This window comes from Phascolarctos cinereus, unplaced genomic scaffold (assembly GCF_003287225.1).
Source record: "Phascolarctos cinereus isolate Bilbo 61053 unplaced genomic scaffold, phaCin_HiC Scaffold_4;HRSCAF=312, whole genome shotgun sequence".
NCBI lineage: Eukaryota > Metazoa > Chordata > Mammalia > Diprotodontia > Phascolarctidae > Phascolarctos > Phascolarctos cinereus.
The window spans coordinates 45,860,338-45,886,394 of record NW_027555847.1 but is presented as its reverse complement, the minus strand read 5'-3'; the positions used below and the strand labels follow the sequence as shown (position 1 = coordinate 45,886,394).

Below are 26,057 nucleotides of genomic sequence, written 5' to 3'. Positions count from 1 at the left end.
ATAACAAAAACGTTTATACAGCACTTTGAGTAGCTTTACAAATCTTCACAAATATTATCTCCTTTTATCCTAACATCCCTCTTGGGAGGTAGATGATATTATTAACCCTTTTTTAGAAATGTGGAAATTGGGGCAGACAGAGATTAAGTGACTTGCCCAAGGTCAAACATCTAGTAAGTGTCTAAAGCTGGAATTTCCCTATTCTAGGGCCACCCCTCTTCCTACCGAACCATCCAGCTTTCTAAAAACATAGATCTGGGTAGAACTGGGAGGGATCTTATAGGCCATAGCATCCAAGCAATTCATTCTATAGATGATGAAACTGAGGTGCCAGGAAGTGATGTGATTCACTTAAGGTCATAGACATATCTTTTATGATAGACATTGGAGACAGGTATCATCTAAGCATCAGAGGCAGAATTTGAACTCAGGTCCTCTTATTCCTGTACTGTATTCCCTCCTACATAAAGCATTTTTCAGCTAACAACATTGAGTGATGACTTCATCTAGTCCATACTGAAAGGAAGGATTGGGGGAGAGGTGGTGGGAGGACAGGGAGTCATAACAACTCTCCATTACGATAAGACCATTGTAGCCTCATCAGTCCCTACTGACCCCAACAGCTGAAACTTGGGGTGTCTCAGACACCCAGAGGAGGTTAGGCCTGTGGACAGTGTGGTGAAGGCAGGAGAAGGATGGGAGAGAAGAACAGATGCATAGGCCCTTTCCTAATTTCTACTTCCCTTGCTGAGGGCCCCCAGGCCAGGTGCGATGAAGATAGTTGGAACAAATGTTTCTCATTGTCTACCCCAATTCATTCTGTAAGGTAGCTTCCTTATTGGCCTGCCCTGGAATGAACAGTGCCCAGCTTTAAGTGTTTTGCCTCAGCCTTTGAAGTCTGGATGTCAGCAGAAAGGAGTGACAGAGTAAGCAGGGATCTCACCCCAAGGAGGAGATGGCCAGGAGACTTGAATTGAGGCCAAGGAAGAGATAGGCTTAGAACAGGGGTTGTTTCTGCAACTCCAGGTATGTGTATGGGTAGTTTGGGGAACTGACAGTCTCTCTCTCTCTCTCTCTCTCTCTCTCTCTCTCTCTCTCTCTCTCTCTCTCTCTCTCTCTCTCTCTCTCTCTCTCTCCCTCCCTCTCTCTCTCTCTCTGTGTCACACACACACACACACACACACACACACACACACACACACACACTCCTGTTTGAGCAGATCAGCAGCTCCCCTACCATCGGGATTCAAACCCACATCTCCTTGCAACTGTGCTTTTCTCTTTCAGCCTACCCACCTCATCCCAAGCGCCCCTCCCCTCCCCCTTCAAGGAATGTCTGCCTCCTTGCCTCACCTGGCTTAATTGTCATGAGGAGTGTTCCTTCTGCTCTGGCCTAATATTTAGTCTTGAAGTTGGATTACTATGAAGGAGGGCATGAAACACAGAGAAACATGTATGTATGTGTGGAGGTGTGGATGGTGGGGAGGGGGGATAAATGCATCTAGACCATGATCATCTTATCCTCCCCAGTTAATTCCATTTCTTATATTGAAGGGGGCACCTGTGTCAGATTTCCTTCAGGATTTTGCCTGTTTTTAATCTATAACTGGGTCATACCCTTCCCTATAGCTACCATTATTTCATTTTAGCATCATTCCTTTGTATTTTGAAAGCTTTCCTATCTTCAAGAATGCTTTTGAAAAACTGCAAATAATCCTAAAAATGGGACACATATTAATTTTTAAGGGCTTTTATATCAAATAACACCTCAGCTGACATTAGCAAGAATGGACACAAAATAATGCCTGGGGGAAGGGAATGGATACTAGGAGTAAGGATGGGTACCTGTTATTTCATTTCCCAAGGCTCAGTTTCTTCATTTGTAAAATGTGTGAGTTAGAGGGGATGTTGAAGCAGAGCTAGGGGAGGGATGTTAATTCAAATTAGCTGAAATTTTCTTTTTTTATATTATCTTAATAATTTTAAATATTTTCTTTTTTCCAATTATACATAAAAACAATTTTTAGCATTTTAAAAAAAATTTTGAATTCCAAATTGTCTCCCTCCTGTTTCCCCTCAATTGAGAAGGCAAGCAATTTGAAATAGCTTATACATGTGTGGTCATGCAAAATATATTCCCTGTTAGTCACATTGGAAAGAAAACATAGACCAAAACAAAAACAAAAAATAAGAGAAGATAAAGAAAGTAAACAAAAGGATGCTTTACTCTGCATTCAGACTCCATCAGTTCTTTTTATGGAGGTGGATAACATTTTTCATCATAAGACCTTTGGAATTATCTTGGATCAGTGTATTTCTCAGAATAGCTAAGTCATTCACAGTTGATCATCACATGATATTACTGTTACTGTGTACAATGGTCTCCTGGTTCTGCTTACTTCACTCTGCATTGGTTTGTGTAAATCTTTCCAGTTTTTTTCTGGGAGCATCTGCTCATCATTTCTTTTTCTTTTTTTTTTTTTTTGCTTTTTGCTTTTTGGTGAGGCAACTGGGGTTAATTGACTTGCCCAGAGTCACACAACTAGTAAGTGTCAAGTGTCTGAGGCCTGATGTGAACTCAGGTCCTCCTGACTCCAAGGTCAGAGTTCTGTTCACTGTGCCACTTAGCTGCCCCTGCTCATCGCTTCTATAGTATTCCATGACAATCATATACCACAACTTGTTTAGCCATTCCCCAGTTGAAGGATATACTCTCAATTTCCAAGTCTTTGCTACTGCAAAAAGAGCTACTACAAACATTTTTGTACATATAGGTCCTTTCGCCTTTCTCTTTCTTTCACTTCCTTCCTTTCACTTTCCTTCCTTCCTTCCTTCCTTCCTTCCTTCCTTCCTTCCTTCCTTCCTTCCTTCCTTCCTTCCTTCCTTCCTTCCTTCCTTCCTTCCTTCCTTCCTTCCTTCCTTTCTTTTTGGGAGTACAGACCTAGTAGTGCTATTTCTGGGTTAAAGGGTATGCAGTTTTATAGTCTTTTGGCCATATTTCCAAATTGCTCTCTAGAATGTTTGGATCAGTTCACAACTCTACCAACAGTACTTTAGTGTTCCAATTTTCCCACATCCCCTTCAACATTTGTCGTTTTCCTTTTTTGTCATATTAGCCAATTTGGTAGGTATGAGGTGGTAACTCAGAGTTGTTTTAATCTGCATTTCTCTAATCAATAGTGATTTAGGAATTTTTTCCTTATAACTATAGATAGCTTTGATTTCTTCATTTGAAAACTGCATGTTCATAGCCTTTGACCATGTATCATTTGGGAAATGATTTTCATTCTTATAAATTTGATGCTGTTTTCTATATATAGGAGAAATGAGGCCTTTTTCAGAGAAACTTGCTGTAAAAGTCTCTTCCGAAGTATGATTTCTGTGTATTTCCCTCCATCCTATTTTTTCCACTTGTCCTTCTCTATCTCCTTTCACTCTCTCCTCAAAAATGTTTTGCTTCTGATCACCACCTCCCCAAATCTACTCCCCCTTTCTATTATCCCCCTCTATGAAAGCCCCCCATTGCCTTCCACTCCTACTTCCCTGTAGGGTAAGATAGACTTCATTACCCAATTGAACCTATATGTTATTTCCTCTTCGAGCCAGTTATGATGAGAGTAAAGATTAAGCATTGTCCATCACCCCCTCAACCCTCTTCCCCTCCACTGTAAAAGCTTTCTCATCTCTTTTATGTGAGAAAATTTACCCCATTCTGCCACTCCCTTCCCCCTTCTTTCAGTATATCCCTGTTTCTCACTCCTTAATTTAATTTGATTTTTTATTTTTCATAGCATACTGTCATGGTCATCTCACACCCCTGCCCTCTATCTATGTATATTCCTTCTAACTGCTGTAGTAATGATAAAGTTCTTAGAAGTTAAGTATCATCTTCCCATGTAGGAATGCAAACAATTTAATCTTATTGAATCCTTATGATTTCTATTTCTTGTTCATCTTTTTATGCTTCTCAAGTCAATTTTTCTATTCAGCTTTGGTCTTTTTGTCAGGAATGCTAGAAAGTTTTATTAAATGTTCATTTTTTCTTCTGAATGATTATAATCAATTTTGCTGGGCAAGTGATTCTCGGTTGTGATCCTAGCTCCTTTGCCCTCTGAAATATCATATTGCAAGTGCTCTGATTCTTTAATGTAGAAGCTGTTAAATCTTGTGATATCTTGACAGTGACTCCATAATATTTGAATAGGTTTCTTTTTTCTGGATACTTTCAATATTTTTTCCTTGACCTGGGAGCTCTGGAATTTGGTTGTAATATTCCTGGAAGCTTTCATTTTGGGATCTCTTTCAGGAGGTGATTGCTGATTCAATTTCTATTTTACCCCCTGGTTCTAGTATAGCAGGGCAGTTTTCTTTGGTAATTTCTTGAAAGATGATGTTTAGGATCTTTTTTTTTTATTATGGCTTTCAGGTAGTCCAATAATTCTTAAATTATTCCTTCTCAATTGATTTTCCAAGTCAGTTGTTTTTCAATGAGATATTTCACGGTTTCTTCTATGTTTTCATTCTTTTGTTTTATTGTTTCTTGATGTCTCATAGTTATTAATTTCCACTTGCTCAATTTTGCTTTTTAAGGAATTATTTTTTTCAGTAAGCTTTTGTGCCTCTCTTTCCTTTTAACCAATTCCACTTTTTAAGGAACTTTTCTTTTCAGTGGATTTTTGTACCTCTTTTACCCTTCAGCCTATATTGTTTTTTAAGATGTTATTTTCTTCAGCATTTTTATATGCCTCTTTTACTAAGCTGTTGACTCTTTCCCCCCACCCCATGATTTTCTTGTATCACTCTCATTTCTTCTCCCAATTTCCCTCTACCTCTCTTATTTTAATTTTATAATCTTTTTTGAGCTCTTCCAGGAATTTCTTTTGGGCTGAGACCAGTTTACATTTTTCTTTGAAGCTTTGGATGTAGGTGTTTTAACTTTGTTGTGTTTTTCTGAGTTTGTGTTTTGATCTTCCTTGTCACCAGAGTGATTTTCTACAGTCAGGTTCTTTTTTTAATTGTTTTTGTTTGTTCATATTTCCAGCCTACTTCTTGACTTTTAACTTTATGTTAAAGTTGGGCCCTGCTCCCAGGGTAGATGGGGCACTGTCTGAAGCTTTACGTTTTTTAAGCTGCTGTTTTTAGAGCTAATTATGGAGGGGTCTACAAGTTTTTATTTCTTCCAAGGTGGTATGATCTAAGGACAGGTGTGGTCACTGTTCTCCTGGCCTGTGCTCTGATCTGTGAGTGATTACAGATACTCTTTTCTGCCTTGGAATTGTGATCAGGTTCTCGCTCCCCTGTGGTCATATGCTCTAGTTTCCTAGTGCTTCTACGTGGCCTGGGACTATGATCTGGAGCCATATATAGGAAATGCGACAGAGTCTTGCACCCAATGTCAGCAAAGGGTCCTTTATAATCTTCTGATTAGTTGTCTGACTGCCTTATTATCTGTAGCCTTAGAGCTGTAGAAGTTGCTGCTGCCGTTTCAGTTACCCCCAAGGTCTGCTGCAGGCTTGCCTTGGTGGGACCTGTGTTGGACTGAGCTCCGTCTCACCCAGCAAGACGGACCTTTCCTGGAGAACTTCTAAATTGTCTTGGGCCAGAAAATTATTTTACCTCATCTGTTTATTGGTTTTGCCATGCTAGAGTTTGTTTAAAGTATTATTTTAAAGTTGTTAGGAGGGGAATTTGGGACAGCTTAAGTGAGTCCCTGCTTTACTCTGCCACCTTGAGTCTGGCCTTTACCTGACACTTTCTAAAATTGTCCTCTATCATTTGTTATGGCATGATTATGTTCTATTGCATTCATAATTATCTAAGAAGTAATTTGATCCTACCCCCCCACACACTTTTACTTCCTTTTCAGAAGAGCCTCTAAGTTCCTTTCTAAATACAATGTCCTCTGATATGGACAGTGGGAAGATGCAAAAGGCAAACTATTGTAAAGTATGAGTTTTGTCTAGGAGAATGGGTAAGGAAGTTGTCTGTGATAAATTATAATTTTGTGGAAAAATCTACCTTTCTCCTTCATAGTGTATTCTTTCTGATTCTAGGATGGCTTCTCCAGCTTTGGATTGCCACAGCAATCTCTGTCTCTACATTCTACCTACCACTATGAATATTTTCTACCTGTAAACCGACCACATCTTAGACCATGTCATCTTTCTCCCATAAAATTTCTTTTTTTATTCATCTTTTTAAAAAATTCTGAACTCACCCCCATCAAAAAAAAAGAACCTGATTGTATTGTCTTCTGAACTTCATTATGTATTAGTGATTATTTTTTGCATCATTATTGCTAATTCCTCTTTGATTTGACTTCTCTTAACTGAGATAATGAAGAGGAACGACCCTTGTAATGAAAGAATACTCAAACAAAATGAATCCACACAGTGGCCACATCCAAAAATATATGTTTATACACCTTGTATTGGGAGGTAGGTAACATGTTTCATCAAAGGTCCTACAGAGATATGGTTTTTCAGGGCTTTGATCAAAGTTAAATCTTTCCAAGTTGTTTTTTTTACAATGTCATTGTCCCCAGATAAATTGTTCTCCTGGTTCTTCTCACTTCACTCTCTATCAATTCATATTATCTGGTATTCTCTGAAATATACTCTTTTGCCATTTCTTACAGTGCAGTAATATTCCATTACATTCATATATGACAATTTATTCAGCTGTTCCCCAATTGCCTGAGGCAATTTAAGGCATGCCATTAGATTCTAGTTCTTTTCTTCTTCTACCTTTTAATTCCTCCTTTAGGAACATGAGGTTTGTTTTGCATCAGACTATTTCCTCCCTAATATTTCTGCCCTTTTAATTCCCTTCCTCCCTATCCTGCTTACTTCCCTGTTGAGTTTGTTTTATTTCTATGCCAAATTGTTTGTGTGTTTGTATGTTTAACCCTCCCTTGTCCATTTAAGATAAGATTGAGATTCATCTGATGGCCACCACTGATGCCTTCCATCCCTTCTACCATGTTTTATATTCTTCTCATGGACCACATTATGAGAAATAGCAATTCCACTCCCTTTTTCCTCCTTCCTACACAAGTGCATTCCTTTTACTCTCCTTTCTTAAAATCCTGAGAACAGTAGTGATCCATTCACAGATGCTTTGGGTTTTTTTTTTTCATATTTAACTCCTACAATATCCTTTGAAGTCATTAAAGTTCTAAAGGAACATTTGTTTTTTTCTCTCCTCTTCCTCATTGGAGTATTATCATTACACTATCATGTAGCCTTTTCCCAATTGCTCAAATAAATGTACTTTTCTAGATTTCTCTGGACTGTGTTTATATTTCAAAGTTCTTAGCTCTAATATTTTCTTCAGTGCTTAAAAGTTTCATATTCTAAGATCCATGTTTTTTTCCTTGCAGGATTCTGTTCAGCTTTGCAGGGTAGGTAAGTTATTGTTAGTTATAAGCTTTTGCCTTGTTGAATTATATTCTAAGATCATCTCTGACTTTTAGTTGAAACTGCTAGGTTTGTGTACTCCTGACTGTGCCTCCTTGGTATTTGAACTCCTTCTTTTTGGAAGCTTGCGATTATTTTCTTTGACCCAGGAACTCTGGATTTTGTCTATGACATACCTGAGACATTTCCTTTTGGGACTCCTTTTAGGAACTGTTTTGTGAATTCTTTCTATCTTTACTTGGCACTCTGGTTCCAGGAGATCTTGGAAGTCTTCATTTATAATTTTTCAAAGCACAATTCAGGACTTTTTAAAAAGTCATGATTTTTAGGGTCATTCTCAAATTATTGATTCTTGACCTGTTTTCCAGGTCAGTTGTTATTTTATTTCAGTTACTATGTTATTTTGTTATTTTTTATATTTCCTTCTACTTTTCAAAAAACTGTTTTGGGTTTGTTCTAGTTGTCTCATGGAGGCATTGAATTCTGTTTGGTCTATTCTAATTTTCAGTCATTCCTTTTCTTGGGTAAGATTTGCCATTTCTAAACTACTTAATCTCCTTCTAATTCTTTCCTTAAGAGCTTTCGCTTTATTATTTTTTTAATCTCTTGCTTCATTTCTTCCAATTATTCATATCGTCTTGAGGAAAGCATTTTTTCCTTTGAGTCTCTGCTTTCAGTTGTTATGGGATTAAATTTGTGACAGATATAGGTATGGACAGATACTTATATCTATGTCTATTAGTGCTGGTTAGTTTTCTTTGATTTACTTATCTTTCCATCTTCATTCCTGGATTAGGTCTACTCCTCTGGCTGGAATTTTGAGTAGTGGTGGTCAGCCATGTGTCATATAACCCTGGTTCCCTTGGGTTGTTGTGCTGAACTCTGCTTCTTAGTCTTTAGTCCTCTCCCCCCCCCCCACTCCTGGGTCTTTGAGGTTCAGAGTACTGCATATTCAGGGCCTGCTTTGGCTTCTCAAGACACAGTGTTAGGGACTCACAGACTTTGGGCTGGGGTTTGAGCACAGCAGAACAATGATAATCATTAGCTGCCACACCCTGAAGTTCCCAAAGTTCCTACCTTGGGGCTTTCTGATCTCTTTGGGGCTTTCTCTCTTCCCAATTCTCTGGGTCTGGCACTCACTTTTGTTGAGTGGGCACCTTTCCTATTTCCCCTGGCCTTCTGGATGACATTTGTATATTTCTATGGTAGAAGTTATCGTTTTGCATTGGATTTCTTGACCAAATTGGTGAACTTCAGGGTTTGGTGGTAGAGGTGTGAAGGAGCTGGGTGAGCTACCTCCCATTCAGATGGCCATCTTGGCAGGAAGTCTTAATAACTGACACATGTCATCTTTGTGTCACCTATAATATGTTGCTCCAAATCATCTCCCTTGTGATGTGCATTTCCCATCCCTTTTCTAGAGTGTTAGGGAATACTCATCAGATTAGTGTGGGGAGCATCTACTAGCTGTTGCAGTTGTGCCCTGGAGGATCATTATTTTTCATAGACTAACAGATGACACCCCCCCAATACAAATGCAGACCCCAAAACATCCTCAAGAATTTAACAAATAAACATTTTGGTAACAGAGCCTCATCACAGACATAAAACAGTGGCCCATAAAAATCTAAGAATAGAGATTACTCTTCTGAATACTGATACCTTTTAAATTATGTAGCATGAAAATCTCCCAGATCATAGAGTCCTAGTAGAAGGAATTAAACCCATGAGAGAACAAGATGAAGCTCATACTCCTATGGATCTCGCTGCTGCTGGAGTTGTCTGGAAGGTGCTTTCTTTAAGCCTACAGAAGATAAATTTATATCCCAGCAATTTTATTCAATTACAGAAAGTAATCATTTTCTCCATCTATGTAAAACTCCATGGGACATTCAGCAGAAAAGAAAAATGGGAAAATAACAACTTGTCCTTGGACTATTGAATGTAAGAAGACTGGCAACAACTGTAATAGCAACAATCACTCCATTGAACATGATGTGAAGAAAGATCTTTTCATCACTGTGTTATTAACAGTCATAACAACTGAGAAGTAGGTTGGGATGGTAGATCAAAAGCTCTTGCTGGAGTCCGGATGACTTGGGTCATCCTGCCTCTGACATATATTGGTTGTGTGACCCCGGCTAATTCACTTAACCTTTCAGTGTCCCAGGCAACTTTCTAAGTTATAGAGAACAATTGTTTTTCTGCATTGACAAAGGGAGTTTCCTTACCCGCGAGCCCCCTGTTTGAATGAAATCCCAAATTCAAACTTAAAAAAACAGCTAGCATGTCTAGAGTGCTTGAAGTTTTGCTAAGCACTTTACAAACATCACCTTGTTTGGTTCTCACAACAAATCTGTGAGATACCGTAGGTGTTCTTAGCATCCTCATTTTAAGAGATGAAGAAGCTGAGCCAGTTGGCCAGAACACAGAGAAGCATCCAGTATGACAGAAGACTTTGCAAGCAGAGCTCCTGAGCACCAAAGGCATTATATCAATCCGTGTGTGTGTCCTTAGCTGATATGTTTCTCTTGGCGTATCCAAATGTGCCTTTAGGCTATATGTTCTAAATTGGTACATTTATAAAGGTTTCTGCCTCTCTTTATCTAGTCCTCAATACAAAATAGTATAAAACCTAGGGTTTGGGGGTTATTCTGATCCGTTTGGCAGAGCTGGACCATTTTGTTCATTCTATAGTTACCTTCCTTCTGTTCTCTATATATATGATATATACCTTTTTTTCCCTCCTCCTCCTCCTCTCTCTCTCTCTCTCTCTCTCTCTCTCTCTCTCTCTCTTTAACTACCTCCCCAGACCTTCTTGGTGGCCTAGATTGTTTTTTGTATTTTTGCCTTTCTTTGTATCTCCAGTGCAGTAATAATAGCTAACATTTATGTATTATTTTAAGGTTTACAAAGTACTTTATACATGTTATCTCATTTGATACACATACAGCCTTTTCAGTCATTCAGTTGTGTCTAATTCTTTATGACCCCATGGACCACAGCACTCCAATACTGTCTGTGGGGTTTTCTTGGCAAAGATACTAGAATAATTTGCCATTTCCTTCTCCAGTGGACTAAGGCAAACAGAGGTTAAATAACTTACCTAGGGTCACACAGCTAGTAAATGTCTGAGGTTAGATATGAATTCAGGTCTTCCTGACTCCACAGTGACTTGCCTAGTGTTACACAGCTAGTAAGTGTTGAAGGTTAAATTTGAACTCAGGTCTTCCTGACTCCAGGCCTAGTGCTCTTCCCATTGAGCCACCTAGCTACCTCTGCCTGGTACATAGCAGATGCTTAATAAATGTTTCTTATTAGTTGATTGACTGTGTGTCCTCTGGCATATCCCAAAAGAGGACAAAAAGACCTGAGTGGCTATGTCACAGGTTGGACGTTACCCTTGCAATATCATTTGTTTTTTATATCAATAAATTACAAATAGATTCTCTGGGAGCACAATGTATGCCTCTGTTCTTTAAATCACAAATCCAGTGGTTCCACTTTGTGTAAAGTATTTAGTTTTCTTTGGCTATTATGGGAATAATTTGAGTAGGGCCATGCCTATCCAGTGACACACTGGTAGATATTCTCTAGCAGTGAGTCCCATAGAGTAAAGGAAGCCTTCCTGGGATTTAATCTTTGAGTTAAGAGTTAGGAAATGAGATTGAGGCAGGAGAAAAACAACAGAAGCATTGGATGTGACAGACTCTTGGGGGAAGGGGGTAAAAGGCTATTTTTACCCACATGCAAATTAAATTAATCCAACATGATAAAGTATTTGGCATTTTAATGCAAGAATCTGAGAGGACTTTTTGACATTGATTTATGAACCCTACAGACATAAGTCATAGACAACAGCTATTTTTGGGTATTTACTTGGTGTCAAGCTTTAGGGGAAATACAAAGATGGGTTAAAAATTATCTTTGCCATCAAGGAGTTTACAGTCTAGTGAGGGTAAGAAGACATATGTATAATAAAAAATATAGATTAGTGGCAGTGTGGTATGATATGTATAAAACTGGTCTGAGAGTCAGAAATGCCTATCTAAATCCTGCTTCTGATGCATACTGGTTGTGTGTGACCTTGGGCGAATCATTTAAACTCTCAGGACCCTGGACAATTCTCTAAGATTATGTATTATAGAAAAGATACTGATGACCATTGGTAGGTAGTTTCCTCTCTTGGGAGGTTCTGTCCCTATCCCAACCTTGTGTACAGTGCACTGAGACGTTTTTGCTTAGAAGCTGGTGATCTGCTTTGATGGAGGGAATTTCCGCAAGGGAGGAGTCCCTCGTATCAATGATATCCCAGGTCCAATGCAAAAAGCAAAAGAGTGTGATGTGATAAATGCCTTAGGAAGGATATGGAGTGCTCTATGCATTTGGTAGCATGAGAGAGCCTTTACAGTTGGATTAGAGTAATGGGGGAAAATGTCAGTTGATCTGGGCAATGAAGACAAAAAGTGGACACACCTAATGTGAAAAGGAAAAGAGAAGAAATGCACAAATTGTGTTTGTGTCTAGGTAGGGTTTGGGGTATATGCATGGGAGTAGTGGAAGATAAAGGATGAAACAATGTCAGTGGGAGGTCATTAATGATAGCCTAAGGATTTTGGACTTCATTTAGCAGAAGCTAAGATTTTTGAATTGGGCAATGACTTGATCAGCATTGTGCTTCAGGAAAGTTAATTTTGTCACAGTGTGCAAGTTAGAGAAGTTGGAGGTAAAAGAGAAGTAATGAGGCTATTTAGTTCAATTCAATTTAAAAAAAGAAGAAAGAATGAAAAGAAAAGAATTAAGAAACTAGTGTGTTCCAGGCACTGTAGGTACTGGGTACCAGGAAGACAAATTTTAAAAAAAATAAATTATACCTATTTTTAAGGAACTTTTATTGTCCCTGGGTTGGTGGGGAGGGTTAATATCACAACAGTCTAGCAAGGAAATGATACAAGTCTCAACTAGAGTGGTAGAAATGGAAATGAAGAGTAACAGCAGCTATGAATGGTGTGGACAATGATGACTCTTCCTAACTATGTAGGAAATAGGAGAGGCAGTATGGTGGAATGGGTAGAGTTGGCTTCAAGCCTGGAAGATATGAGTTCTAATCCTGTGTGTGACACATATTGGCCATTTGAAACCTAGCAATGCTAGAGGAAACTCTAATATTATGAATTGCAGAAAAGGGTCTGACTTGTATTGGTAGAAGGAATTTCTTCTCCTGCGAGGTCTAGTTCTTATCCCAAATTCTTTGATAGGGAAACTGAGATGAACAGCTCTGTGTCTTCTTGATATCTATAAATAAATCTGAGACAAAGTCACCACCAAAGTGCTATTGACTGGTTAAAGTTTCTTTCTTCCCATTACGTTTTAAACGTCAAAGTGTCTGAAGCTCTCTACAACTGAACAAAGTGAAGAGAATTGTAAACGTTGCGTTGATGTGATGAAATATGTGTAATAAATGTATCCTGATCCCACCAAGCCTTAATGTACTGAGATGCTTAATGTTCATAAAATCAAGTTTTTCTTTTCTCTGCCCATTTGGAAACAGGACATGCTTTTGAAAAGGTTAAAGCTTAATAAAAACTGCTTTGTAATTGGAACGGAAAATGTAAGATTGGGAAGAGCAGTCCATATAGATTCTGAGGCTTTGCTTGTGTAATAAATTGAATAAGAGTTTATATTTTAGTAATCTGTGGGTCCTTTACAGTCAAATACATGAAATGGAATTTGGGATAGTCACCTTTAGAATGAACATCCCAACAAAAGACCATTCATTTGTATCTTCCCATTCAGCATGACTTGTCCCTCCCCACCCCACCCCCACCCAATGCATTGGAAGTCTTTCTCTGATACTTTTAATATTTTGTGGATACCTGTGCTTCACCTGAACTATATTGGTGTTTTAATAACTCGTTTTTATGACATGGCATGCTTATTTCCCTTTCTGACTATACATGGCACATTTGATGTATTTTATGCTATTTGTCTGGTGCAAGTTATCGTCTGGCAACATGTTGTAGCCGGTGTATATACTTTATGTGCCTTTCCGTTTCCTTTTGGTTCATTTGTAACTACAATTCTGCAGAGATCATAGAGTTCCACGATTTGTGTGCTTAGGACTAGAATGACACTGAAAGAATATCGATGTTAAAAATAGAGTGGACTTTTGTCTCAGGGGAAAACTTTAAATCATTTAAATCACTGATCCAATCTGTGATCCTCCCATCCAATCCAATCTGCAAGTTGCAACATAATTGGTTGCTAATACAATGTGACATAATGGCATGGCATAATCTGGATAACATTCTTCATCTACTTTGTTTTTCTTACATAGATTATCTGTCTGATCTCTTTTACAGAACAATGCAATTGACTAAAGAGGGCCAATAGTGTTCTCAAAAGTTATTTGTTCTCACTATTATTAGCAGTGGAAATAGTCTGTATGGACTCCACTTTCTATGTACTGGATGTGTTTTGTGAGAAAGTGGAAATGCATTAAAGACAATTAAGGCACAAAGAATGGCTAGCCCTGACTGAAAGCAAATATAGGTAATCTATGATCAAGGTAACACAGTTTTAAATACAATATTAGATTAATTTTTAAGATATCAGAAAGACTTAAAGATTCTAACAAAATGAAATGGATAATGGATGGTTTTAAAACAAAAATAAGGCAACCAAAGAGACATTGGCATCTCCTGACTGATTACTCTTTCATTTCTGTAAAAAATTTTTGTGAACAAATGGTCTATGCATAAACAAAACATGTCCTTGATGAAAACATTGGTAGTTATAAAGTTAGAAACTATAGAGTTGTTAAAACTTTGCCCTTAACATTCTTTGTATTTTCTCCTCAATGTCAATGATGGTCTGCTTAACTTGATCAGCAGAATGCCAGTCATTACGTGAAATAACTGCTTAATAATTCTTTCTGATTTAATAAAAATTAAGAATTAGTATACTTTAAAGCCACTTTAATCCAGCCTCCTCTAATTCATATTTTTTTTTAATAACTTGGATGGGGCAAAGCTGAAAAAAATTTACTTTTAATCTATCTAAAACAAAAACAAATGCTAAGCAATTCTCATCTACTTATATAAGCAGGTCTTGTGCTTGGCAACATTTTCTTAAATTAATTTGTTACTGTAAAATTCTGTAAAATAATGAGACTGCATTTCCTAAAATAAGATGCAGTAATTTAGCCTTTTTAAAATGCTTGTTGTCGAGCCCTCTCACTCATAAATCTGAATTAGTGAGATTTCACTATATAGACATCAGGCCAATTTACTCAGTCTCTGATTTTCATTTTCATTTTGAATAGACCTTTGGAAAGGCCCAGCCAAATTTAATTGAATTTATTCCGAAGCATTCAACTCCCAGATTACTACAGGAATTTCTACATCTTTGTATTATTTTCAAAGAACCAACAGATGATAGATGGAAGTTGATTCTGTGGATGAACTGTGTAGATTGTTTGCACAAAATGAAGATGACTATATGTTTGAAAGAGAAAATTTAAAGCTAAATAATCCATACTTCAGAACTATGTCATCTCTGACTCTGCTGTTCTTCAATTTATTTCCATGAACATTGGGGTCATTTTTCTATGCCTTTTCTTGTACGGACTGTATAGGTTCAGGCTCGGCCATTTGGTATCTGCATGATCAACTATTTTATGACATTTAAGCTTAAACAAGCTATTCCAAAGAACTGCAGTTTCATAAGACAACTAATAATTCTTCTGCCTTAATAGCTATGAAGAGCAAATGATACCTCATGAAAAATCTGGAGATGTGATTTTTCAGCATAAGAGCACATGGCTAAAAGCATGCTTTTGTTCCCATAGATAGACTCATTTTCTCTTCAGCTATCATGAAGGAAAGTTGGTAAAATAAAGCTTCTTTGTCTCATGACTGTACATCTGTTGCGTATTTTCTCTCTCCTGTCCTAGTTTTTTCCACTTCTGGCCTAATAATCATTTACACAGCTACCAGGGAGGCAGGTTCCAAGGGATTCTGACACACAGATGAAGAGGCTAGGGATGAAGTAACTGACACCAAATTCTACTTTCCGCAAATGCTTTGAGTTATAAATTGAAAAAAGGTGTTGGATTTTTCTTTTCTTTTTTTTTTTCTTTTTTGCCTTACATGTTTTTCACACTTAGGAGTTCCACAGGGTGTCAGAATATGCTATCACTTCCCCTAACCCCCCATCTCAATAATGGCTGTAGGATCTAGTACTAGGCATAGAGTCAGGAAAACAGGGTTTGAGTCCCTGGCCTCTGACACTAAATTGCAATGTGACTCTGGGACAGTCATTTAATCTCTTGGGAAAGTCATTTCATTTCTTTAGGCCTCCATTCTCTAATCTGTGAAATGATAAATTTGGATTATATGATACCACAGGTTCTCTAAGTCTATAATTCAATGATTCTGTGATATCTGCATCCCTCAGACACCAACCTCAAGCATTTATGCCTAAATCATAGATGTATAACATTTTTTTTTAAGTCGGCAAATAAATGGTTGGCCATGCTTCGTGTGTCAGGGGAGGGAATTTCTCCACTAGGAATTTCCTTACACTGATGAAATCATAGATCAGTAGCCAATAAATAGAAATTCTCCTTTAGATGTAAAGTCTGGACTCCCCTAAGAAAAAGGAGGGCTGGGGGAAATAATACTGTATGTCATATTTCCCTGTAATTTATGGGATACTTTATCTGATATGAAAGGCAGTGAAAATCTGCATAGTTATCAGGTGTCTATATACACATGCACAGACATTGGATAACAAGAACAATGAGAAGGATTGCTTAAAACAGGGAGGTTCATTGAAATGTGACTCATGACTGGAATACAGCAATGAAAGGCCATACATTATTTCACAAGGAACATATAAGATAATAGTTGGGGAGCCCAGTACACAAACAATAGATATTCCAATGAAGAAAAGTAGAAACCAGAGGGTGCAAACATAGATCATAGGATTAGGGAATTGAAAGCTGAAAGATCATCAAGTCCAATGCCCTCATTTTACAAATGAGTTAACAGAGCTCTGCCTATGGAGGCAAAGTGACTTTCCTAGGATCACGCAGCTAGTATCTATTTGAACACAGGTCTTCCTGCTTCTGAGTTCAGTATTACAGCCACTTAACCACAGTATTTTTATGAACATCGTGAGAAAGAATTTGAAGAGGGAGAAACAGGTGATATTGTGGTATGAGATCTTTGCTCAAAAGCTAGACAGATGACCAGTTTCCAGGGATGACATAGAAAGAGGATTCTTGCTGTGTATGGGTTAGAACAGATAAACTTTTTTGTTCCTTCAATGCAGAAACAGTGTGGTAGAGAGGACAGGACTGGCTTTGGAGTCAGGAATCCCTAGATGTGAATGCCACTTCAGACACCTACTAGTTGTGTGACAGTGGGGAAGTCATGTAACCCATCTGAGCTTCAGTTTCCTCATCTGAAATGGCACCCAGGCTCACCGAATGCTTTGGAGGCTTAACTGAGATACTATCTATATAATGTTTTATTGTTATTGTTGTTGTTTTCAATTGTGTATTGTTCTTTATGACCCTGATTAAAGTTTTCTTGGCAAAGGTACTGGACTGGTTTGCCATGTCCTTCTCCAGCTCATTTTCCAGATGAGGAAAACTGAGGCAAACAGAGTTAAATGATTTCCCAGGTCACACAGCTAGTAAGTGTCTAATGCCAGATTTGAAGTCAGGAAGATGAGTCTCCCTCCCTCCAGACCTGGCGCTCTATCCACTGTACCACCTAAACTTTAAAATGCAATGCAAATTACAATTTCTCTTTAAGACGAAGTCATAGACATGGCTAATATGGAAATATGTTTTGCATGACTTCACATGTGTAATTGATATCATATTGATTGCCTTCTTAATGGGCAGGGGAGGGGCTAGTGGGAGGGAAATAATTTGGAATTCAAAATTTTAAAAAAATTACAAACTAATAAATAAACAAAACAAAACAAAACAAAAAACTAAGATTGAGAGGAGTTTCCTTTTCCAGGAGTTCTCTAAACTAATAAAATCCCAGATCCAGTCCCAATCCTCATTCCATGTTATTCTAACTTTATCATTCCAGAATGTTATTACCTAAAGCAGTCTTTCCCTAGACTGGTCAAAGGTACACGTACTTCATATGTTTCTTACAGATTTTCTGGATGGGTCTCCAGTCATGTGATGCTGCTACTGCTTACCAGTCCAGACATTTTTCACATGATTCTGAATCTTAGGCTGCCTAAGTGGAAGCACCCTTCCCTGGCCTTTTTCTGCTCTTTATTTATTAATCCCAACCGCACCTCTCCATTGTCTCTATTTTATTCTAATTTCCTCATTTGATGTACCCTCTGGCATTCCCCATCCTATTAACAAACTGCACTTCCAAATGAATTTGTCTCCTCCCTTCAGAAATTACTTTGCATATATTTGCATTAAATTTTCTAATTATGTTTCAATTCTGCTGGGAGAATGTAAGCTTCCTGAGGGCAAGTACAGTTATATTTTTGTCTTAATATCTCTACCACTTAACACAGTTCCTGATAGATACTAGATCCTGAATTAATTTTTGATAAATTGAATTCAGTGATGCCATTGAGATTGACTGACAAGTGGATTAGACTCTTCTAGTTAGACTCACTCCCCCAGCCCTGAGAGGGGCAGGCATTAGATATGCTGGACCTTTGTTTACTTTCTTAGCTTTCTCTCTCCCACATCTTGTCTACTTATGTCCCTCTCTTTGATTTTCCCTGACTACATTATGTATGGGAGACTGCAGAATTATTATGGAAGAAGAGGACACTCACTGGAAGTGAGAGTAAATTCCAACTTACTAATTTTTCATTTTAGCAGCTATTTGCAAGGCAAGCCTCATGCTATAAGGGCCTGCCAGATTCAATGCCATAGGCGTCATGGCCCAGTGCCCCGACAGCAAATCTCTTTCGATGGCATTTATCAATGCACTCCCTCAGCCATGGACTCAACAATCCCTATTTCTTTCTGTAATATAGAAAGAGACGTGGCATAGAAAGTCAACCTAGAAGCCAGGAAGGCCTGTCTCTGGTACATCATGGCTGTGTGATTCCGGATTAGTCATTTAACTTCTTAATACCCCAGACCACTCTCTAAGACTATAAATTGCAGAGAAATTGCTGACTTACATCGGTTGGTAGAAGGACTTTCCTCACCTGAGAATTGCCTATGGTAATAGAATCACAGGCCCAATTCCAATCTCTAATATAAAAAGGATCCTCTCTCTCTCTCTCTCTCTCTCTCTCTCTCTCTCTCTCTCTCTCTCTCTACTTCATGCATATATATAACACATATATATGTGTACATATATTTGTATATCTTATATCTATATGTATGTACATCTATGTTGGCATCTATATCTATATTCCAATGTGTCATATTCACCAACTTTTCATTCTTTATAAAAAAGTATGTATTTTTTTTTTATCAAGCCAAGGAATTCTATATATTCCAAGGTCCTGCTACATAAAGAGTACTGAGTTGTGCCCAGGGAGTCTCTACAACTCTACAATATGAGAATATTCTAAAATCTAGCCTTAAAGAGACAATGGCATCATTATAGCAGGAGAATCAATTATTAATGTAGCACAGAAGATTTTATTCTTTTCTCGAGGCTATAGCTACCTGGGCTTATATTGTTTGATGTCCCCAGGTCCTCATAATGAAAGCTAAGGACCTCAGGCCCCTGGAGTTGGGAAATTTCAGAAACTTGTTTATGTCTATGGCATTAAAATAGGATGGTTATACTTCTTTGAAATAGCAGACAATATGATCCATATGGAGACTTTTAAAATGTTTCAATCATCTTCTGCATGAAGCCTTTCCTGATTCTCCCAATTGCTTATTTTTTCCCTCCTAAAATTCCTTGTTCTTAAATACTTTTTGTATTGTGAATGTACATTCACACATACATACATGCATACATATCTACACACATGTGCCTATGCACATACACATGCATGTGTGTATATTCATTCACTTCATATTTATGCCGTATATATGTGATATATATATATATATTATATATATAATTATATATATATATATACATATATATATATATATATATATACATATATATATATATATATATATATATATATATACTCATTCATATATTTATTTATCCATTCAAAACTAGCAATATTAAGTTGGTGGAGATTTTTGAGAGGGTACCACAGTCATCTCATCTATTTCACGGCCCAATTTAAATCCATAGATAAAATTGAAATGCAAAGGGAGGAAATGACTTCCTTGCAAGGAAAAGAAAATTTGTTGCCTATGAAGGAAAACCATTTTCAGGTTAATATCTTCATAAAGATTTCTTTTTGGAGGAAGGCTTATTGGAGGAAGTCTTTATAAAAATATGACAGTATTATTTAAACTTCTTTCAGTAGCTAAAGTCAATTATTGGGATATCTTGTCAATAGAATATAACAAGATGTGGGTTACAGATGAATCTCAAATCTATGACTTTCAATGAGTCAAGATGCAAAAGAATGACACTGGCCTGGGGAATATACACATCAGAACAAAATCCCTGGAGAAGGAAAACAAATCATATATGGTGTGCGGTAATCAATCACTTAAAGCTGGAAAGGGCCTTAAAGATTATCTAGTCCAATTCCCCCATTTTCTAGATGAATTGTACTGAGGCCTAGAGAAGTCCTCAAAGTTATCCAGTAAGTTAGTGTCAGAATAGGGAATAGAACTCCATCTAGGTGACGCCATAGTGGACAGAGTGCCAGGGCAGGTGTTCTCTTCCCGAGTTCAAATCTGGCCTTGGATACTTACTAGTTGTATAACTGGAAAAGTCACTTAACAGTTTCCCTCAGTTTCCTCATCTGTAAAATGAGCTGGAGAAAGAAATGGTAAGCCATTCCAGCATTTTTGCTAAGAAAACCTCAAATGGAGTCACGGAGGGTCGTACGCTACCGAAATGACTGAACAATAACAACTTCCTGATTACTAGTAAGTATACAGTTCTTTTATTTGTTTTTTGTTTGTTTGTTTTTTCATTTCAACTGTGATCCCTCACCAATACTATGTAGAGATATTAATATTCTTAATTTTTTGGGTCATATTGTATTGGGTGATTTTTAGCATTTTGCAAAAAAAAAAAATCCAAGGAAATATAGTATCCATAGGGTAGGGTGATAAATTTGAGTTTAATATGAGGAGCTTTATGTTAAATAATGCAATTAAAAGGTAATTCTGTAGATCAGAATAAGGAAAACCATTTTTTTCATGAATATAGTACTTGACAATAACTTACACTGTTCAGTGGGGAATAGAACTAAAATAGTACTAAGAAAAAAAATTAGAGAAAAACTAATAAAAACTGAAACCAGACCACATTATTTTCCAGTTGTACACTAACCATTAGTAAGGTTGGTCTAAAATTGTATAGCACTTTCAAAGAACACAGAAAATGACAGTGAAGTCGTGGGATGGCAAATAGTATTTCCATGGGGTCTCCTGGTTTAGTAAAGGGAAATTGCCGTTCAGTTGTTTCCATCATGTTTAGCTCTTTGTGACCCCATTTGGGGTTTTCTTGGCAAAGATACTGCAGTAGTTCACCATTTCCTTCTCTGGTTCATTTTACAGATAAGGAAACTGAAGCAAACGGGGTTAAGCGGCTTGCCCAGGGTAAACTCAGGTCTTCCTGATTCCAGGCATGCTGCTCTATTCACTGTTCTACCTAGCTATCTAGTAAAGAGAAATACATGTCATAAGGAGAAGAATGTATGTGCTCTCTGAAGCCTAAAACAAGTGGCTGTGAGTTCTGCTCTGCTTTCCCCCAGAGCTGGCTCCAGCCCAATGGTATGTAACAAGCCACATTCTTGCCGTTACCAAAAGTGATGTTCTCCCATTTAGCTGATATGTCTAAATTACAAAAGCAGGTAGGATAAAGTTTCAAGTCTCTGATAAAAATTGAACGTTATAAATTCTAGATATCTTGGTTTCTCCTTGGTATCTTGGTTTCTCCTGGGCCTGGAGATTTTGTGGTGGGTTTGATGTCTGCTATTCTGTCTTTGAACTTCTGCTGAAGGCATTTTTCTTCTTTGGGGTAACTTTTTGCAAAAGCAGACATCAATATACCTGTGGCCATGGTCTTCCCTCCAATAGAAAATAAAAGGGCTCCTGACATTTTACAGAAGTCTAGTGCTCCATTAAACTCTGTGGCCTGCGAATCCATCATTACAAAATGTCCTTCTCCAAAGACGTTGATTTGAGGGACATGGGAAAGCCCACTGTCAGAAATTACTCCTGAGATCAGGAAGACCGTGCCAGAGGTAAGTCTGACCTTCCAGACAATGGAGCTCCACCCATGAAGTGATCTCAGGATCTGAAAATCATCCCCGTGCTCCCAAATGGAAGCTGTGCAGTCCTCACAAAACCGATGCAAGCAGGATTGGACTTCATAGTGCTGATATCTTTCCTCAGGCATTTTCTGCACCTGTTTGGTGTCACAGATGTTGGGAGAAGAACTCATTTTTCTTGGCTTTGATTGCATCTTTCTCTTCCTTGTATCCACCCTTTGGATTTTCTCTTTCTCAGGGCTCATCTTTCCGAAACCTATTTCCCGAGAATCCCCAGATCCACAGGACAAGGACAGCTACAAGGTAGACTCATATCTCTTGCTGGGGTCCCCTTGCTGCGGCCACCACTCTTTCTCCCCCACCTCTTACTGTATATATTTTTACTTTACTTGTTGACACCATGATTTGATGTTATGCTGCTTACAAGTAAGCATGGCTTCATTCTTTGTGTTTGAATCCCCAGTGCCTAGAACAGTACCTGATACACAGTTGTGCCAGGAAGCAAATACTTGTTGATTGACTGACAAATTGATTCTTGAAGACACAGAAGCACTGAAGGACTTTTGGAGAGAAAGGTGAAATCATCACTGCAGGACTTGTCCGTTCTTAATGAGATTCCTCACTGGAAGCATGAATTGGCATTGTTGCATGGGTCTCATGTAGAATCTGAAATAAACTCACTCTAGGCATGCTCCAGTTCAGTTTAGCAAATATTTATTAAGTGGTATTAAATACCTTTTGTGTGTGTGCCACTGTTAGAATGGGGAGATACAAAACCAAAAATGAAGGAGTCCCTGTCTGTCCTCAAGGAACTTTCATTATGCTAGCAAAAACCAAAACAGAGAAGTAAAGATAAAATAAAAAAATAAGTAATTTGGGGGAAGGAGGCAGGCAGATTAGTAACAACTGGACAGATCGGGAAAAGCTTCTTCACATAAGAGGTGGCACCTTAGTTGAGCCTCAAAGGGAAACAGGAATTATAAAAAGTAGAGTTGAAGAGAATAGGGGACAGGTGTATCAGGCACCAAGGAGGAAGATGGAGTGTCATGTACAGAGAATGGCATATGGGACAGTTTAGTTGCAATGTGGAGATAACATTAATGACAACAGTAACGACTAGCATTTATATAGCACTTTAAAATATGCACAGTGCTTTACAAACATCTCATTTTATCCTCACAGCAGCCCCTGGGAAGTAAGTGCTATTAATTCCCCCATTTTACAAATAAGGAAACTGAGGCACACAGTGGTTAAATGATTTGCCCATAGTGACACAGTTAGCAAGTATCTGGGTCCAGATTTGAACTTGGAACTTCCTAACTTCAAGTTCAGCATTGTGTGCACTGCTCTACCAAGCTGCCATGAGAGTTTAATGGTAAGGTGGAAATATGTCTGGAAAAGTAGAGTGCAGCCAGATTGTGGAGGTCTTTCTACCTTAAGAAAATCTAGGGGCAGCTAGGTGGCGCAGTGGATAGAGCATTGGCCCAGAAGTCAGGAGGACCTGAGTTCAAATCCAGCCTCACATACATAACACTCACTAGCTGGGTGACTCTAGGCAAGTCACTTAACCCTAATTGCCTCACAAAAAAAAAATAATCTAGTATTTTAAAACTGGAATTATAAAATTAAATGAAACAAATAATAAAACAAAAATTAGGGAATGATACAATATACCTAGAATGTATTGTACTAGTAAGAGAGAGCAAAGTCCTAGGGATTAATAATAATAATAATAATAGTTGATTTTAGAATAATAATTGTTACAATAACATAGTAATAATATAATTGCAAGAAGAATAATTAGTAGTACTATAATACTAGCTAACAGTACTATAACTAACATTTTTACAAAGCTTTAAAGTTTGCAAAGCTGTCTACCTTACTGTGACCTTTGAAAAAGATATTGTAGGTATGATTTCCTCTATTTTGTAGATGAGAAAACTGAAACAGGGAAGTAAAGTGACTTGCCCAGGGTAATACAACTAGTGAGCATCAGAAATAGGATTGGAACTCAGATCTTCCTGCTTTGGAATTCAGCCCTCTGTCTACTACAAGCATGAAAGTGTTTCTTTAGGAGGCATTAACTGCCTGAAAAAAGATCCAGTGTTAAAAAACATGTAAAATTCATGTGTTGGGGAAGCCTTTTGTTTTGAAAATAATAAGAAGGGAAAATAAGTGGGCCCTAGAATTATAACAGACCATGAAACCTTGTTCATTGATTCAATGTAAAAAGTACTTGCCTTCCATTAAATGGGTTCCTATTTCATATACAAACCCTCCATTCCACTTGGGCTGCTACCTCACTATCCTATAAGTACTCTATGTTTGTTCTGATCCCTGAGTCTTTGCTTGTGTTACTTATTTCTCTTTGCTCTTCCATCTATCCAAATTTGACCCATCTTTCAAGGCCTAACTGAAATCCTACCTTGTCCATGAAGCTTTCACTGAATATTCCACTCATCCATTTTTATCTAGTTATTTTTATTTCTTTAGACATTTCCCAATTACATGTAAAAAAAAATTAACAACCACTTAAAAAATTTGAATTCCAAATTATCTCCTTCCTTCCTGTCTCTCCCCTCTCCTTGACAAGGCAAGTAATTTATTTTGATTATACATGTGAGGTCAAGCAAAACCATGTTGCAAAAGAAAACAAAAACAAAATAAGACAATAAAAATAAAGAGAGTATCAAAAAAAGTATGCTTCAATCTACATTCAGAATCTTTCAGTTCTCTCTTGGGAGGTGGATAGCATTTTATGATGGATCCTCTGGAATTGTCTCAGATCATTGTCTTGATCAGAGTAGCCAATTCTTTCATGGTCAATCATCCTTACAATACTGCTTTTACTGTGTGCAATATTCTCCTGGTTCTGCTCACTCCACTCAGCCATTATTGATATTACTCTTCTCTGAAATTCTTTAGCAAAAGATTTCACAGCTAGAACTTCTTGAAGTGTGGGACTAAATCTCATAATTCTTCTGAATTCCCCGTTGTACCTACAACAGTGTTGAATCGTTCATTCCTTTCGATTATTCTTTCACACAAGATCATAGATCAGGAATTGCAAGGCACCTCTGAGGCCATCTAGCCCAACCCTGTCATTTCATAGCTGAAGAAACTTAGCCTATGAAGGGCAAGTGGTTTGCCCATGGCCCGCAAGTAGCAAGCATCAGAGGCAGGACACAAGTCCATTTAACAAACACTTCTTAAGTACCCTTTCTGCAGTACCCTTTACTGAGCATTCATTTCTTATAGTCATAAGCTACACACGTACATATCCTCCACACAGCTGCTAAAATGACTTTCTTAAACATTGACCTGACTGTGTCAATCCTCTTCTCAAAAATCTCCCATTTAACTGTCTTGCTAACTGCTCCCCATACACAGTATTTAATGTCTGGACTTTATTTTCTTCTCACCTCTATCTCTTTAAATTGTTTTTAAAATAAAATTTTACTATTGTTTTATAGCACCTACATTTCTCAGTGTATCCCAGAGAGCCATCCCTTACAAAAAAGAAGGAAAAAAGAGGAGAAAAAGGTCATTAAAAGCAACCAATATATTGAAAAAAAATCAGACACCATTTTCAGTGTTCCAGTCATGCCAGTAAACATTTATTAAGTGCTTACTATTTATCAGGCACAGTGCTAAATGCAAGGGAAGACAGATATAAGCAGATGGAAAGACAGTCCCTTCCCTCCAAGAACATTCATTCTAATAGGAGAAGACAACACATAAAAGGGAACTAAAAAGGTGTTGAGTGTTGGGCAGTGAAGGTTCCCATCGAGGAAGCATGGTAGAGAAGGTCCTTGGGAGATGAGTCTTTAGTGCAGCCTGGAAAGGAATGAAGACATGGTTGATCTGGATTGTATCCTTAAAAGGGAGGTTCTGGTAAGAGCCAGGCAATTAGAGAGAGAGAGACAACAGGGTGAAAAGTTAACTTACAATATAGTAAGTGGTCTAGAGTCAGCTTCGAGAGTGAAGAGGTCTCTATGGCATGGTTGAGAAAGTCTTGTGGAGACCATTCCCTACCCATAGATTCCCTCCTCTACAAAGAAGGGGGTGGTGTGACAGCTTTTCTATAAAATCCTTATCTTCATCCCAATAATATCTCAGCAGTAACCTCCTACTTGAGACTTTCCTTGATTCCTTACTGTTCTTGTTGTTCATTACTTGAAATTAATTTTTACTAGTCATATTTTTACAGAATCATGGAAACACATTTTGCATTTACTTATTTGTGTACAGATAGAT

General features: G+C 37.8%; 1 long non-coding RNA gene and 1 pseudogene across 1 annotated transcript in view; one reads left to right on the top strand and one right to left on the bottom strand.

The window, feature by feature from the left end:
* The window catches only part of LOC110195627 (uncharacterized), a 36,874-nt gene extending 14,388 nt beyond the window's left edge, over positions 1 to 22,486 (top strand). The window contains exons 2-3 of the long non-coding RNA XR_013485613.1: positions 22,039 to 22,103; positions 22,264 to 22,486. This is a non-coding gene — a long non-coding RNA (uncharacterized LOC110195627). The remainder of the gene's footprint in view (positions 1 to 22,038; positions 22,104 to 22,263) is intronic.
* LOC110195626 (neurensin-1 pseudogene) lies at positions 21,428 to 21,973 on the bottom strand (annotated as a pseudogene).
* Positions 22,487 to 26,057: the final 3,571 nt, after the last annotated feature.